The following is a 14,396-nucleotide window of genomic DNA, read 5'->3' as shown; positions in this document are numbered from 1 at the left end:
GATATCTCCCTGAAAGAGTTGCAAAAACCTAACGTCGCCATCTCCCCTAAAGGGGATATACATACGACTGAGGACCGCTTGTGAATTTTGGAGGAAGCCGGTTAAATGCCGTTTCCATTGTTCCATAATGTTTGTGTGTGTGTGTGTGAGTGCGTGTGTGTGTGTGTGCGCGCGCATATGTTGATGTCTTAATACCTATGATCAAAATTTCCAAAAAGTCGGAAGTATCCGAATTTTCCCGAATGGCTTTTCACCCCTTTAATTTTTACCCCTTTGCAATAAGTTTTTATATGAAAAATAACAAATTGTTAATATCTATTTAAGAAATCTTACAGCACAAGACGTTGTGTGTGTACGATTAAGTGGCCGATTGCTTATAAAAGGCCATAGACGAAAATGAATAAGAAACATGTGCTTGTTGTTTGAAGGAGGGGGGGGGATAAAACGTTTTTTTTTTCTTTGTTTTTTCAATTGCATACGTTTTGTTTACACGTAGCAAATTCACGTCAAACCATCCAATTGGAAAATAATGAAGAATGTATACAAATATTGTTTTCGTGGTTGGGATGCAAATCGTTGATATTTATTTATTCTTTTTTGAAGCTTTGTAGTTTTTATAACAAGTCCTGGCCCTTTTGGCTAGGAACAAAGTGTAGTATCTGTTCTGATACTACAGTTCACCTTTTCTGTGCTCGGTCAATGGAGGGAGAAATCCTTCATGACCGAGCAATTTTTATTTTTTGTGGAGCTGGATTTTCTCCACATTAAAAACCGACCATGTGTCTAACTCTGCCCTCGTGGGGAGGCAAGTAAATAGGAACAAGTTGTTAGGGGACATACGCTATAGTTAGGATTGGAAATTATTTCATTACAGAATCCAAGATACAACCGACTCCTCGCAGGACGAGGAAGATGATTTCAGCAGTGCTCAGAGGGATGGGGGCATAAATTCTGTTCTTGTCCTCCTTACAATGTTTCGACATAAAGGTTCCCAAGTCTAAAAAGTGGTAAAAACAAAACACAACACAAATTTAGCCTGATCTCAACCAAATCGTGTTTCTTCTTTTAATTCTTATGCATGCTCTGCTTCGCATTGAGCTCTCAATACTTAAGATTTTTTATACAGAAATTGCATTATCGTTTTCGGGTTGATTCTCTCTCTCTCTCTCTCTCATATATATATATATATATATATATATATATATATATATATATATATATATATATATATATATATATATATATAAACAATTATTATTTGTACCTACAGACACTAGTGTTTCACGCTTACACAATTATCATTGTAGGAGGTGACAATTCTTGCCGGTCGCGAGATTCAAACCCAACCGCGAAGCCACCTTTGACTATTTACTAAACCTTTACCCCCGGGCCAGGGCCACCAACCAATTGCCACGGGAATGAAAGAAATTAACAACTAATAAACGCATAATTCGAGCGCAGACATTAGACAATCCAGAGTGTTCGAACGAGCGGAAGTCATGAACGTTGTATAAACGCTAGTTCATTGCGTTTTAGTTTATATTTCCCAGGCAATGCTAATCGTTAAGTATTCTGAAAGGGGATTAATAATTATAATTAAATAATTTTTCTTTAAAAAAACAAACAAACAATAACATTATCGTTCTGTTCTGTTTTCATTAACATTATTACTATTCATATTTTTAAGTTTTCATGAGATTTAACCATGCACCCCCACCATACTTATACTAAAAATTATATATGGACAGAAAAAAAGAAAAAAAAAAAAAACACAAGGAAAAACAAAATATCTTTAAAATCCGTATTATGAGTAATGCTCAATTCATGAAAAAAAAAAAAAAAAAAAAATGTTTACGTTGCCTGAGAATATAAACACACGAACATGAAGAAAACTTGATTTTTTTTTATAGAAGATTTCGAATAAATTCATGAAAAAATATAAAAGTGCACATATTTTCAATATAAAACGTACATTTGTATGATATCATTCTGATGTGCATTGATTGATCTTGACAACGAAGCCCCCTCACCCCCTAATTATACCTTTTTTCGCTCCCCGTAATTGAAAGTTTCATAAAAATAAAATTAATAAAACAACAAAATTGCATAGACATTTTTATGGGCTCGGAATTTTTTTTCTTAAAAAAAAAAAAAAAAAAAAAAAAAAAAAATTATATATATATATATATATATATATATATATATATATATATATATATATATATATATATATATATTCTTAAAGAGAACGCCGTACTATTAAACCCAGAGACGATATACACTTGAAAAAGGCATATTGATTTTCGGACAAACGTGTTGTTAAAAAATAAAATGTTTCTAAATAATCTCGTCCGAATAAAGAAAAACACGAAAGCTTTGCTAAAGAGTAAAGGAATATTTTTTAATAAACATTAATTGTCAATTGCAAAGATGTATCGTTCAAATAGTCTAAATTAAATTTCCAATACAATAATTCAAAGTTCATATTTTTAAGAGGTAAAACAACCAATAAAGTTTTAACGAGGTTAATACACGAGTGTTCAATACCGAAGTAGGGCAAGATATACTTTTTATTTGTTTTACATAAGCATTAATATGTTGCTACACATTCACGAGCATGTTTCGGCCAGCCAGTTACAAGTAACTAGAGACTTCTTCAGGCGATATTGCTTATATAAAAGTTTAGTTTATAATTCATTAAACTAAACGGACTAAACTTTGTATAAGCAATATTGTCTGTAGAGGTCTCTAGTTATTTGTGACTGACCGAAACATGATCATGAATGTGTAGCGATATATTAATATTTTGGATTATTTGAACAACTATTGTCGTCTTGGTTTTTATATTCATAACGTTTCGAGCTGTTAGGAGCAAGCGGTCCAAAATGTGGGTTATATTTGTTCCAATTTAATCTCATGCAACGGGATAAAACGGAAGTGAACACTTGGTAAAAATTCAAATAACTAATTTTTATGAAAGTTTAACAATAGGCATTAAACATTAATAAATATTCTGAAATTTTCGGGTTCTTTGGAGCATTTTAAAGAGTTTCTACGGATATAATATAGCGCCCCCTCCCTATTTGAAAATTCAAATATTTCAGATGTGCATTAAATTTTATGCATAACCATGAGACACCAATTGACCAAGATTCCTTGAATCCAAATGCTTTTTAAGAGGTTCAACCTTAAGCGTTAATTTTTTTCATATATTTTCTATAATTTAAATCATGTAATTGATTTTTATCAAAATTAGCGTAAGGATTCTAGAAATAAAGTTTAGTATTATAATATTGATTTTAATCTATATAAGATGCGAAACTTTCATATAAAAAAACTTACGTTTATAGAAAGTTTTCTTACTGTGGGTTCAAGAATCTTGCTTAATTTTTTCCACAATACAGCACCTTAACCCATTTCGAATGATTAAAAAACAGGAGCTACTACTTTACCCATGACTGGAGGGATAACAGGGGTTCATACCTTTTTCAACAGCAACAGCGCGTAAAATAGGCGTAAATATATCCGAGTGGATTTGAACCTCTGTTTATTTTGAGGTTGTCATTGAGGTTACTTGCACTTTATGGAGAAATTTAAAATTCTCTTCAGATTTTAAGTTTTATACGTCTTCGGGGATTTGGAGAGTAAGACTGAATAGATGAGATTTAATGGCTTTTCAGACATTTTGATAATCAAATTCAGAGTCCCTTAAGGGTCATGTGGATCCATTTGGATCGTTATGTGTGCTGCATGTGAGTTATTGAAGTCGTTTGATAAAAAAATGATTGCAAAATATTTTTGTTATCAAAAAACATACAATTATGCACGATAATGATTTTGCAAGATTCATGAAATAAACGAAAAGTAATTCAAAAGAAGAAAAAACAAGCGAAATTTTAAACGGCAAAGATTTGTATGCAACCGTAACAAATTTTGAAATCGATAAAATGTAATCAATATCATTCTGAAGTGTAAAAAACGTTCGGAATAAAAAAAAAAGTATGATTTTTTTTTTTTTTCAGTAAACGACACACATTAACTGGTTAAAAAAAAAACTCTGCAATTTTAACTGTAAAATGACGAAATACAGTATATTTTATGCGGACCACAAGACTGTTTGGAAAAGGGTCACATGTCCCCTGTGGACTGCATGCTTTACTGGTTTGCTTTAGTTTCCTTGGAACATTGAATCGGCAGACAATGAAAGGAAATTATTAAATAATTCCTGTAAAAAGTATTTTTGTTTAAAAATTGTAATTTTCTCTCTCTTTATTTATTTATTTATTTTTACTTCACCAGCATTTGCAAATAAAATGTGTCTCTAAAATATTTAAAACATGAAAAAAAAAACTGCATTTAATGTTAAACAAACAAAACATGAACATTTGTTTTTTGTTTTTTTTAAATACTCATTTCACTGATTTCAAAATTTCGTCCTAAGAAAAATAGTCGTCCAAGATGATTGAGATTCGAAAAATGTACATAGGACATGGCTGAAAACTTAAAAATATGATACTAATCCAAACGAACTATATTTTATTGTTATAGAGAGAGAGAGAGGGAGTTGACGGCTCAGAAAATCCAATCATATTATCTTTCTCAGTACTAGAACTTATACTCGAGTCTTTGGAGCATAAAATCAAGGAATGACCCTGGGGCATCACCAGATTTCTGTATCTCACTGTTAAGTCTGCTTATCTCTCCCACAGCGAGATAATGGTACACAAGAGTTAAAAAAATGGAATTGAAACGTTAGCGCCACAGAGTTACAGCGCCATGGCCTGCAAAAACCACCTTGGTAGCCCCGTCAAAATTCCTCTGTAGGAGCACTTTAAGCAATTAGTAGGGGAGATGAATCTCCTAGAACTGCACAGGAGCACTTAAGTTATATTGAAGAAATAATCGATATGAAATACACCTCTTCTGTTTATATACCAAAAAGTGGATGGTGCCTCACTTCCCCCGACCGCACATCTAACGATGTTCTCCAGATATTTTTCCCATCGTGAGCCAAAATATACCGGAAAACATGTTTTACTTCAAATATATTTTCTGTTACACTGAACCATGGATATTCATGTTCATTAGTTGAGAGTTGCTAATGGTTATCCTTAGCAAACAGTATGAGTCATCTAAACACTCCTATCTAGCAAGATCTTACTCTTATTAGTTTCCTCACTAACGTTTGAACTCAAATCGCCCCCCTCCCCCCATTTCATATAAAACTCATCAATCAGATATTGGATATGTGAATCCAGGGTCAAACCCAGTCAATCATACCTATTAATACGATATCTACACTCGACTCCAAACGCAGACACTATGGTCAAGGAATTTGTAACCTTGTCTACCATATTAAGGTTTAAAGTTGTTTTAGACAAACATTCAAACGATGTATAGATGCAATATCTTCGGTCTTTTCTGCATGGTTCGTTGCACTTTGCTTAGATTGACTTTTGTAAATCAATTTTTCTCTTCAAAAATACGGCAATCTTTTTCTTAGTAATTTAGCTTGAAGTCCAATAGTGTTGACATCTGGTTGGTTCCAATATATCACCCCCCCCGTTTACTTTTGACCCATTAGCAAATTCATTGAAATTCAAGATCGTCCCTAGTGCTCCAATTATGATCGATACTACGATTTAGTGCATTTTAAATTATTTTATTTGAAATCAATATGACTAAATCCAGATATTTATTTTTATTAAGGCCTTTTTTAGAGTGAGGTGCAATTTTACTATGAAATTCTAAATTTAGCTAATATTTTTATGCTGTTATTTCATTGTATTCATTTTTAAAAATAAATCTCTGAATAACTTGTTTTACGAGGCTAAACGCATACAGAATGGTGTGATTATATATAATGCGGTATGATCACATTGACACACCGGTTCTCGCCAGATCACCGAAGTTAAGCAACGTTGAGCCTGGCTAGTACCAGATAGATGACCATTTGGGAATTCTAGGCGCTGTTATGTGCTCTCTGCTCATCTCGGCATTGTTTCCAGTCGTCCTGTACCTCAACTTGCCACTGGTATGCAACAATGTTGACTCAGGAGAGGCGTGGTTGGAGACTACGCAACTCTTGCCACACTAATTTTAAGCGCAGGCACCCTTACAGTGTGTATGTATAGTATGTCAAGACTGAAGGAAGGCACGATATATATATGTGTGTGTGTGGTCGCTTTCTAGTGAAAACAATAGAATTTATCCAGAATTTTAAAAACATATTAAATAGAATTATTTTAGATCAACATCAACCAGAAAAATTTATTTGAAAAAAAAAAAAAAAAAAAACTAAAAAAAAAAAAACTAACATAATTTTATCTTGTCAAATTTTCAAAGTCAGATCCAAACAGCAACCTATGTAAACCTTCTATTCAGTTGTCTACGTGTATGTACGTTTATATGCCCAGCTAAAATCATATAAAAAAAACCTACAAAACAGACACCCACAAAGTTGATATTTTCTTAATCAGCATTGCCCCGTATGAATATTTAAAATTTATATAAAAAAATAATCATTTGTTTGGAGTGTCAACTGGGCCAGGATTTGACAGGAAGAATCAGTTTTTCAGTGTTATTATGCAATAATTAATTGGAAAGAAAATGCCGATTCATTCTCCGAGAAATCAATTATATAAAGGATGTGGGGGGAGGGCTAGCTAGGGAAAGATGGGCTGAGCGGAGGTAAAAAGAGTGGATTGGGGAGATAAAAATAGAGAGATAGAAATTTTAATAGAAATAGGTTAATCTTTTACCCCGGTCAACACTGGGTAGCCCCACTAATCACAATATCCCCCCTTCTTAGAAAACAAAACAAAGCAAAAAAAAAAAAAAAAAAAACAAAAAAAAAAAACAGACTACCGAAGGTCTCCAAGAATAATGTTTCCTTAACGAAAGAAACTGTACGCAACGCAATAGAGTAGCTACCTTTCCTCTCCCGAAAACTACATCCATGTCTACTTTTAGTTTCTTACCACCAAACAATGCGCACCTGTGATTTCTCTCCACAGCAAGTTAATAAAAAGAAAAGAAAAGAAAAGAAAAAAGAAATAACCGAAAAAGAAGGAAGCAATTTCTTTCTTTTATTCCAATACGCAGCAGCAGCAGTGGTGGCGGTAGCAATTGCAATTGTGCGGCCCAGAAGCAAAAATCAATCGCATTTTTATGTAACACACTTTCGATTGCATTTACTCTACTTCAAAGAATATATACAAAGACCGGCGCATGTGCGATCGAGAAAGTAACAAGCAGTAACCGTTTTTGTGTTGGAGATAATACAACATGATGATGATGATCTATAAGCCGTACCTATCCGGCGTTACCCGGGTGTTTTTTTGTTTAGTTTTTGTTTTTACTTTTCATTTTCCGCCGTTTCTTCTTCTTCTTCTACAAAATTATTACTACTTTTTTTTTTTTTTTTTTTTTTTAAATAGGATTTTAAAAATTAAATTTCACCTGTTCTGATCTCGTTTAATAAATAAAATACTACTTTAACGGAATTCTTATAAAACTAAAATTCTGATAATGTAACTATTTCCATTTATAAAATTTCTTGATCTAAATAATTTCCGAAATTTTCAATCTTTTTGAATACACGGGGATATGCTATTTTTTCTTTTTTTTTTTTTTTTTTTTTTTAGATTAAATAACTTTTTAATTCACTCAAATTTTGAAGGTTCACAAAGTAATTCATTCATTTTTAAAAATTATTAACGAAAGTTTATAACGACTGACTTGTTTATGGAAGAAAAAAAAAACGAAACTATTCCAGTTTTTAATTTAATAATAAAATTATTAATTTTTTAAATATGATTTTTAAAATACTTATTCTTGGGATTTTACAGTATTGCATTCTTTTTTTCTTTTAATTCTATAATCGAATAATAGTAAATAATAAAAGTCACGTAGAGTCGAGAAACACATACACACGAAAAGTGGTAGTATCATATTATTAATATAAAAATTTAGTATTACTAATATTATATAAAAGGAACTTTGTCTATGTGTGTGAGTTCGTTTCTTATGAACCCCGAAACTACTGGATCGATTTTAAATTTCACACTAATGTACTTTATGTATTTGGTAATGTTCTTAGATAGGTTTTGTATCGGAATGCCTTTGATAAGTATCGATAATCGCAAACATAGCTAATGAAAGAAGGAATAGGCGATTTTGAACAAAGTTAACATCTTATACAACCTAAAGTCACAAGTGCATTTGAGAGGTTCTATTATCCCACAAGCAGAAACGCTCGGCATATAAAGTCAACAGTAGGTTCTTGGATATGGCAGGAGCGCATTCGAAATGAATGTTTCTGTTTAGAGCACAATTGGACCATGTTAGTTGACTCTTGCATTTTAACCTTTAATTCAAGCAATTTTATATATATATATATATATATATATATATATATGTGTGTGTGTGCGTGTGCGTGTGAATAATTTTATAAAATCCACAATAGGTTCTCTACTGTGCAATGTAGACGGAGAGGAATGTGAAGCTTCCTCCTGGTGCACCGTGATGGGTTCCCAACTAGAGCAGGCAATCAATCGATTGGTATTGAAAAATGGGTGATTTCAACAATTTCGATGACAATAAAAATATGGGAGTGTGAAACATTCGTTGATGATCATTCAATCCTGGGCAACGTCGGGTCTCCCTACTAGTTAGTATCTATATATTGTTTCATTCGCTGAACTAAACAAGTATAATTTGGATCGACATCGAGGATACCAAAATATACAATCAAAACGCAATAAAAAAGGTGTGGGGATATTTATTAGTAAAATTGTGTGATCACTTCTCGTGTGAATGTGTCCCGCCTATAAGCAATTTATATATATATATATATATATATATATATATATATATATATATATATATATATATAATTATTTCTGATCGATTACTTGATATAAAACATGTAATCACATAAAATACTACAACGAATATGTCAAAATACTATTAAAAGAAAATAAATTAAATTAAGCAGAATACCTTTCGATTACTTTGAGTTAGAAATAATGTCAAAAGAATAACTTCATTGAGGTCTATTTGATAATATATAAAAAGATAATTTGATCCGTGTATTCATATATATATATATATATATATATATATATATATAGTCATCCACATACAGTACTGCTTCGTCGTATCACAACTCATCAGTGTGGCTAGAGATACCTCTTTTCCCATGTGGATCGAACCTATAACCGTCGTGTTGAGAGAGAGAGAGAAAAAGAGAGAGAGAGAGTGTGTGTAAGAGAGAGAGAGAGTAACCACTTAACAGGGCCAAAAGCCATTCGAGAATACAGTTTAATGAGATGGATGGATTGCAAGTTGAATGAAGAATATTATGAGAGGATTGAAAATGATGAATAGAATGAACAAAGTCGGATTACTAATAGGAAAATTACTGCACTGAAGCAGACTCATCGTAGACGGGTTGAACTGGCTTCCTCCAAAGGAAGAAGTTTCATGGGAGCATAAAATTCACAAGCGGCCCCCAGTCGCATGTATATCCCCGTTAGGGGAGATAACGTCAAGTTTTTGCAACTCTTGCAGAGAGGTGTTGACGAATTCCTACATACACTGCCTGGAAATAATGAAATTGGTCACCCATATGGTATTGACCAGGCTCAACGTTACTTAACTTCGGTGATCCAACGAGAACCGGTGTGTCAACATGATTATGCCGTATACTTATAGGAACATTCTATGAGTTTATATATATATATATATATATATATATATATATATATATATATATATATATATATATATATCCTGGCTTGAGGCAGTTGCCTGTCTAGCCGCACTGATGAGCTGTGAAACAGCGAAACAGTACTGTATGTGGATGACTATATATATATATACACGTCATACTATAACTAATAAACGAAACAAACTGTTCAAATAGATTTATTATTTTACTTTTCTTTAACATTTAGTTTTGTGTTAACTGGTTTTGATAACAATATCGGATGGATTTAACCTCATGCCGATTATAATAAAGGAGTTTCACATATGGCTAATATAGCTAATGCCCTTTCTGCACAGCATGATATTTTTTATAAAGAAATTGAAATAGATCCGATGCTAGTACGCAATGATTATAAAAATATAGAACAAAAGCAAATTGTAAATATGATATTTACATAAAAACATCTTTATATTCAAAATAACATAAAGTAGTTGTTCATCCGCTATTCTTACTGTATTAGACTCAAAAATCTTCAAATTTGGACGAAATAAATACCCTATATTTGAAGTTATTTTATCATGTATATTTTTCTTTGAAACATGGAATTTATTTTGTTACCGTTAACGAAGCCAAACAATCGATATATCTTGAACAAACACCGAAGAAATAATCGATAGAATTTTTTAAATAGTAATTCATTTGATCCGCTGAGAAGGATGGAGAGTGGTACAATATTCGGTAAGCCTGACCTGACCCCCTAACTTCTTCATCAATAAAAGTAATGAGATGTGTACTTGTTTTTGTGTGCTTATCCCATTGTTAGCGAAAATGATGTAACAAGTGACAATGATTAGCGAATGGGACGAGACGTGGTGGGAAGAAAGTCGACAGAAAGAGAGAGGAGGAATATATTAAACACAACGAGCTCATAATTTGAAGGATGCGAGTTCAATCCCTACACTGAGCAGTACATTTTCATTTTTTACCTTCAATCGCACTCACAAAATAGATTCTACCAAAGAATATCAAAGAAACTAATGATGTAAATAATTGACTGTTTGAATATGAATAAATTTCATATTTTTTATAATTTTTTTTTTTTTTTTGTCAATGCTTGATTGATCTGCTCGAAAAATGTAATATTTTTTATCAGTTTTCTTAGAAGAGCTCTCTAGTATATAGCAGGTAAGTTTACTTTGTGAGGATACAAATGTAGGTAGTAAAGAAAGACATTTTAAAGCTGCATTGCTTTTTTTTAATTATAATTAATTGGGTGTTTAATAATACTAAATGAAACCGACTGTGGTATTGGCATGCAGAGTTCAAGTACAGTCAACGTTGCGTTCATTTTGTACTTTTATATCCCTCTCCAAATCATGGGTGAATAGTAGAGGAGACTGGGTATTTTTGATAGAATGAGTATACTAAGTATATATTACTTAGTAGTCATTAAAAGACGAAAGTTTATTATTAAGAAGATATAAGTTGGACTGTGCTTGGAGAAAGACTGGGAAATTCCACAAGTGAAATGATGGGGATGATTTAAACATTTTTTTTTCATGCTCGCTTTTATCAATAATTTTGTCATTAATGTGTGTGCGTGAGGATAATTCTCAACCTATATTCTCAACGAATCTTTGATCTACAAACTTGAAATTTGGTATATAGGGTATTCAGACATGTAGAAAACTTTAATCGATTTTCATCTGGAATCATGGACTGCGAAGAGGTCAAAATTAAAAAAAAATTGGTACGTGTGGGTCACCAGATTCTTATCTGTCATGCGTGAATCGTTTACACGACAGATTCCTTATGTTAAGAATAAGTAGATTTGAAAACACACCTGTCAAGCTAACCTAATGGTTATCGTACTTGGCTCACTGTATTTAGGTTTTGGTTTCGATCTCAGCTCAAGTATTTTTTTTTTTTTACTTACAAGTAAACTGTTTAGAAACAATATAATACTCGCATGCATATGTTTCAGTTTCCATATGAATTAAAATATAATATTTATGCATATTTTACGACCGGGCAGCACCGGCCGGGTTTCTAGTTGTTACTATTTCTTATAGTCTTCACAGGCATTCACTGATCAATTTGATCCATATCGTGAGCAGTAAGCATGACTGTAATGTAGACAACTCCAAAAAGGCTTCTCACTCCAAAGTAGTACGTATCTCATTTCATCAAAAATGAAGGGAAGCGTCAAAATCAATTCCGAACACTTTGGTATCACACACGTGTGGGACTACGAATTCAACTCATATTGTGTTCTCAATATGTGTGCGTTTGTGTGTATCTATTATAGGCAATAATATTAATTAAAAAAATGTCCACATTGCTCTGTGTTTAATTTCAGATAAGCATTTATATTATATAGCATAAATATTAACCTATACATTTCTGAAAGTTACTTGTTTATCATAGTATGTAAAAACAATTTGATTTCAAACCCTAATTAAAATGTTGTCTTCATGAAATGATATAAGCTGCCTTTAGTGTCATTCACAGACTAACTAATCCCGATTACTCAATTATTATTGTAAGTCTATCATTTTTACTATATTTTATTTTACTTAAGTAGGAGTTAAACTAGACTAACTTTTGTTTTTATTAATGACAACTTCATACGTGTTTCCTTGATAAAATTTACTGACTGAATTATTTTGTAACCACTCATGTGATCATGTACAAAACAGAACGAAATGATTAATATAACGTTTACAGTTTGTAAATACTGACATGCAGATTCAATATGCTTTTCAAAGAACTTTTGCACATTTTACATTTTCATACATATGAAATAAAACATTACCTTCTTCTCAGATTACGTATTGATCTTGTGAATAACATTCTAACTCTCAAATTCAGTCATTGTTTTTGCATTATAAAAAAGACAAGGATATTGTTATGACTTCGTACGTGTAATGTGATTTCAATAATTTAACCCTTTGTGACCTGAATTACGATGTATATGATTAAAAAAACATTTATTGTTAAGTTTAGTAAGTTTAAAGGATAATGATGCTATGATCTTAAGACTTTTTTCACTATAACGATCTTTCATTATGAAGTTCAATAGTTAAACTATCACTGAAAAATTTTGCATTTCATAAACTGACCTTGATTATTAGCCTTATTGCTTGAAAAACGTGTGTTTATGACAACAAACAAAATCCTCCATTCTCTGAGACAGATGGTGGCATACTGAATGTAAGCAATGGATAGTTGTAATCTGAACTAATACGTACAAGGTGTGTTTGAATCAATTCCCAATTTATTTATGCTGTTATATTCATTTATTTACGATTGAATAAATTAGTTCAACAAGGTCACAAAGGGTTAATAGAAAGATTATCATTAATTAATCCTTTTGTTTTCATTAAATTTTGAATGCTAGATTCTTTTTTGAGTTTTTCATCCAGATGTGTACAGATGTTTTTTATTGATTAAAAAACAACAGATACTGAGATTATTTTACACAATAAAAAAAAGTATTTGCTTAAAAAATGGTTGAACTAAGCTACACTCGTGCTATACTTTGTCATGAACTAAAATTTGAATTATTTTATTATTTTATGAAAAATAATCTTTCGTCTTATTTTTTCTTCTTTATCATATTTGATGAATTTATAAAATAATCTTGCAATTCATTTTTCAGCGTTACTGGCATTATAATTGTTTATTTTTACAATAATAATAATAATAGTAATAATAAAATATGGCATAATCACGTTGCCACAACAGTTCCCATCAGATCACCAAAGTTAAGCAATGTTGAGCCTGCCCAGTATTAAAATGGGTGACCATTTTGGACTTCCAAGTGCTGTATGTGCTCTCCGCTTATCTCGGCATTGTTTCCAGTCGTCCTGGTCTTCTCCTTGCCACTGGACCCAAGCAATGTCGATTCAGGAGGTGTGGTTAGAGATTGCGCAACCCTTGCCTCACAATTACACTTAGATGGTTTTCCATTGTCTTTTGAAATTGAACGGAGGCACTGAATAAATAAAACATTTCTTTTTATCATTCATCAGTCAATTCCTGGGAAATATCACTTGGTCCAGTTCGGAGCATTTTTAACATGGAGACATATATTGCTGATTACATTCACATCTTTAATTGCTCTTGATAAAATAAATAAAATTCTATATTTCCCTAACCTTCACAGCTTTAGAATATATATTTACTTATGTTTAAAATAATGCTTGAACTATTTATGATTAAAAATTGTTTCTATATTACATATTTTGATTAAACGGTCTTCAAGTGTTGTCTTATAGAAGTGGCATAAGTGGATTTCAGTGTCAAGTTATACATATATCTTTTTTCTTGGCACCCAGTTGCTTTTTATTTTACTATTTGAACTTATTTTTTCTGCATCTCTTAATTCAAACATTTATAGGATTACAACTTGAATCTCTCTCTCTCTCATATATCATCAGATTACATTTCAAATTCAAATACATATATTTTTCCTTTCGTAATATTTTATTTTGTCTCATATGTGTTTCGTTAAATGGCACCCAACAACTCATTTGAGACGGTTAATATGTTCCTAGGAGAAAAACAAACAATCTAAGATATTTTTTCTTCCGTATTAAAGAAGATAAATAATTATATATATATATATATATATATATATATATATATATATATATATATATATATACTAGTGATGGGACGA

General features: G+C 31.6%; 1 protein-coding gene and 1 pseudogene across 6 annotated transcripts in view; one reads left to right on the top strand and one right to left on the bottom strand.

Moving 5' to 3' along the window:
• The window catches only part of LOC145277605 (TOX high mobility group box family member 3-like), a 730,818-nt gene that overhangs the window by 219,238 nt on the left and 497,184 nt on the right, over positions 1-14,396 (bottom strand). The window lies entirely within an intron of this gene.
• Positions 617-778, top strand: LOC145278472 (U2 spliceosomal RNA; annotated as a pseudogene).

This window comes from Euprymna scolopes, chromosome 6, assembly GCF_053919585.1.
Source record: "Euprymna scolopes isolate OS-2025 chromosome 6, ASM5391958v1, whole genome shotgun sequence".
Taxonomy (NCBI): domain Eukaryota; kingdom Metazoa; phylum Mollusca; class Cephalopoda; order Sepiida; family Sepiolidae; genus Euprymna; species Euprymna scolopes.
This window is presented reverse-complemented; position numbering and strand designations above follow the sequence as displayed.